Raw genomic sequence first — 4,751 nt, 5'->3', positions numbered from 1 at the left:
ACACTTCTGCTTTTTTCTATACTTGACACAAGTTCTGTTCAAACAGCTTGGCCTCTCAGGGTGTAAGGCTGCTAACATTCATCTTTCCTGCTTGCACAGAAAAAAACATAATTCTCTTATCTTGCACTCACCGTGAATCTCACTAAACTCCCATGCATTGTCATTTCACAGAAAAACTGTGTCCATTAGGCATCCCAAACCCTTAGGCGAACAGGATGACAAAGAATGGTGGAAGCCATGCATGTTGTGCTTGTGTCATCCACAAATTTCCACGTTCCATCATCTCTTTGGACTTCACTTACGGAATGGAAGTTTCAAGTTAAATTTTTTAGAACTCTGATAAGCAGAGAATCAAATAACAGACTCTTGTGAGCATTGGGTCATGTGCTTACCCATAAAGCCCGCTTTGCTAGAAGTGGAACATAAACGGCTGCCTAAAGAGTTTTAGACAATGCTGCTATAGCACTGGGTGTTATTCGATATGTTGGCAAATTGAACACCAATAAAAAATAAATTTATAAAAAATTAAAATAAAAATGTAAAAAAAAAAAGAGTTTTAGACAAGATCCCCTATTCGAGGTGCTTAGTGAGCAGAAAGGCATTCCTTGGTGTGTTCTTGATTTTGCCCTAGGAAAACCTTTCCAGGATCTGTGTCTCTGCTTGGGTAGCCAGCTCCCTGAGCATAGAAGGGAGTTGGAAAGAGGAAGGGAGGTTTCAGTGGAAGGAGGAAACTGCTCCGCAAAGAGGCAGAGCATACTAGAATGAGATATATTTTGTGTCCAGTCTTGAGAGCTGGATCCCTTAGTTGTAGGTAGACAGATAGCTCTAAATAAAACAGAGGGCCTTTAGCACTCCTTTTTTTTTTTTTTAAAGATTTTATTTATTTATTCATGACACACACACACACACACATATACGCACACACACACACAGAGGCAGAGACACAGGCAGAGGGAGAAGCAGGTTCCATGCAGGGAGCCCAATGTGTGACTTGATCCTGGGTCTCTAGGATCACGCCCTGGGCTGAAGGTGGCTTGCTAAACCACTGAGCCACCTGGGCTGCCCCTGGGTATTGGTTTTTGATCTGCTTTTTTTTTATATATATTTTTTATCAATTATAACAATTACAGTTCTGAGTATGATTTGCAATTCTTTTGTTAATTTAACAAATCTATGCTTTTTTTTTTTTCCTTCTTGAAGCCATTGTGAATGAAATTGCTTTTTTCAATTTCTTTTTTGGTTTCTTTGTTACTAAGATATAAAACTATAATTGACACTGAGTTTGAGTCCTGAGACCTTACAATTGGTTTATTAGTTCAAATAATTCTTTTCTGGATTCCTGGTGACAAGTCACCTGTGAATAAAGACAGTTTTTACTTCTGTTATCTTCATCTATTTATTAACTTGTTTATTTCTGCTTTATTGTATGGGGTAAAGTCCCAAGACATTGTTGAGTAGAAGTGGAGAAAGCAGACATTCATGCCATGTTTTCAGTCTTAGGAGGAAAACATTTGATTTTTTACTATTGCATAAGTTGCATAAGCTGTGATACTTTTGTAAATGGCCTTTATCAGACTGAGGAAGTTCCCTTCTTTTCCTAGTTTGCTGACAGTTTTTGAAATTATGAAGGGATGTCAGTCTTTGTTAATTTTTCCCCTTGCATTTATTGAGACTATGATGCAGTTTGATTTCTGAACACTTTTCAATTAGTATGGTTATGATATTTATTGATTCTCAGATTGTAAAACAATAGTGTATTCCTTGGATAAATTCCACTTGGTTTTGGTATATAATCATTTTTATATGTTACCAGATTTGGCTTGTAACTATTATATTAATGTTTGTGTGCCAACGTTCATGGGAATATTGACCTTAAATTGTATTTTATGTTGTTTCTGTCTGGCTTTGCATCAGGGTAATAGTATCCAAATAAAATGATGTGGGAAGTGTTTTCTCCTTTACTTTCTGAAAGAGTTTGTGAGGGAATTTCTCTCTTTTTTTTAGACATTTGGAAGAATTCGTATGTGAAGCTCTCTGGGGATTTTCCCTGAACCTGGCCTCATTGCATTTTATGCCCCAACTCATTGGGCTCATCTAAAGAAGTCTCATTAAACTTTTAGGTCTTTTTTTGTCTAATTTTATGTGCCTTTCAAGTCTCAGCTTAAAAGGCATTCTCTCGGAATAACAGGATTTATCTTATTTTGCAATATTGCAGAATTGTTTTTGCTATTTTCTAAGGCTACTGTGAATGAATTGTGCTGTGAATGTGTGTGTATTGTGTATCACTTAATTTAATACATTATTTGATAATTTAAAGGAATTTGAAAAACTGTAGAGGTAAATTTTTGAGTCATATTACATTCAACAATTTATTTAGGAACTATCCATTTATTTCTCCAAAATCATAACTTATTGTGACTTAATACTTTCTAATAACTTTGGATTCATATTTTCTTAACCCATTTAGAATTCCCTCTTATGTTTATAGATGACACTAGTCTTGTTGGTGCTCACCAGCCAAGATTTCCAGGAAAACAGCAATAGTCACATGACAGACATTATGGGGAAATATGGAACATCTTAGTAAGAGGATGCTAGCAGGTGTTTAATGTAGGATTTGTGGTTGTGTTAGATGCTCTGGGGGAGGGTTCAGTAAATTAGATTACCTTTTAGAATTGAATGCTGTTAGGAAGTCTTGGTAATTCTATTAAGTAATGTCTAAAAAATAATTACACCAGGTGGAGTTAAGCATGAAAGGAAGATATTGCAGCACGGGTTCAGGCTTTTGTGGTTAGGGGCAGAGACTGAACTCAACTCCACTGAAGCAAAAGGCAGGAGAATTTTTAAGTGCTGGGGTGGCCTAATTGAAAAGTACTAGTGGACATGGGGCAGGTGATTGCTCAAAGTGATGAGGTCATCTATGTTTGTTAATTGGTGTTTATTGAGGAGTTCAGCTCCTACCCCACCATGGAGTGGATAATAGGGGAGCTATCTTTGTTGGTGATTATATTTCAAAAAAGAATGCTCCCAGCCTCTTAAGAGAGACATTCCTGGCTTGTAAAACTGTCAAGAGACTGGGAGAAGATTTACATCTCAAAGGAGCAGAGACAGAATTTACAGTGACAAGTTTTCTTAAAGTAAATCCTCAGAAAAGTGAGGTCAGGGTCCTGTTGTCAGGAAGGAAGCAACTAAAGTTTGGTCAAGCTGAGGGGAACATTAAGGCCCTCTTGGTTACTACCTTGACCATCCTTTTCTAAAGACTGGAAACAGAGTGAGGCTAAAAGTGTAATTGAAAAAGAAGTAGCAGTCACTTGTGGTGGCCTGGAGAGGGGGCTCTTTGGTCTTTCTGGTTGCTTGCACGGTGTCGTTTTTTGTGCTCCGCAGTGATTACAGAGAAACTTTGTTTCTTCTTTCTTTCCATCAGGATCGTAGAGTAATTTCATCTGATTTTGGGAGTTTGTGAAATTATTTATGTTCAGCAGAACACTATGGCCTAACAGTTAATGCAATGTCAGCTATGAGTTGACAGCTGTCAGGGCGGTTTATTGCTGTCTGTACCTTGATATTTTTGTGTTTACTTTTACTTTTGGAAGGAAGAGAGGCATGTTTTTGTAGATGGGTGAAAAGAATATATTTTTCATTTTTTTCTATATTTTGTATAGATTATCTGTCAGCAGAAGGTGTTTTTAATCTCTGCTATTAAAACCAAATAGGATGAAGGTTTGATGAATCTCCCCTTTAAAAATTATATGGTTTAGAGTGAAGTGACTGACAATTTTATTTCTATTCTTAATATTTTCTCATTTGCTGACTTGTTTAAATTGCTTTTATAATTTAATATTATCATCAATGGTGCACATTTTCCTAGAAAACAGAGTAATACAATAATTGGAAAAAACCTCATATATAGTTATAATTCTTACATCATTTCAAATGATGCGATAATCTTTGCCTCTCCTTTTTACTTATGTTAGTCACATATATTTTAAATAAGTAAACTTAACCCCAGATCAGAAATTTCTTAATATTTTATCATTCTATCATTCAGGGAATTGAGGGATACAACTCAGTGAGTGATTATTTTTTTATAACCTATTAAAATAATACTATCTTGTTAAGGAAAAAGAAGGTATATACTGCATATATTTTGGTTGGCTTGAATATATGATGTGTGTCAGGTAATGACTCCGGCAATCAATGTATTTATACAGTTAAATCCAATAAACATTTCTGTCCTAACTAGGATTTCTGAAACATTGATTATAATACTAAAGTTTACAACTTCCTTAGCAGTAATTATGATAAAAGTGAATACAAAATAAGGTCTCAACTCTCAGTTTTTAAGGAGTGTCCTCTTCTCTTCTCATGGCTTTAAAATCAGATGTAACCAGTCAACCCTCCTCAATTCCAGACCATGGATATGCTAGTTTCTCAGCATCTCTATTTGGATAACTGATAGATATCTCAAAGTGATTATGCCTATCAATATAATAGATGCCTGATTTTCATTACCCTCAGTCTTCACCTCTTGTAGATTTATCTAAGTTTATAGCAGTTCTAGTTTTCTAGTCACTTGGGCAAAAAATTGGGTCATCCTTGATACTATCTTTGGATCCCAATCTCTTACTAATTAGTCATCACTTCCAAATTGCTATATCTTCAAATTATATCTAGAATTTAATGAAAGCTTACCACTACCAGATGCTGAAGGCACCATCATCTCTTTCCCCCAACTGATGAAGTCTCCCAAT

This window comes from Canis lupus, chromosome 17, assembly GCF_048164855.1.
Source record: "Canis lupus baileyi chromosome 17, mCanLup2.hap1, whole genome shotgun sequence".
In the NCBI taxonomy this organism is placed as follows: Eukaryota; Metazoa; Chordata; class Mammalia; order Carnivora; family Canidae; genus Canis; species Canis lupus.
The sequence above is the reverse complement of the archived record's forward strand: the minus strand, read 5'-3'. Positions refer to the sequence as shown.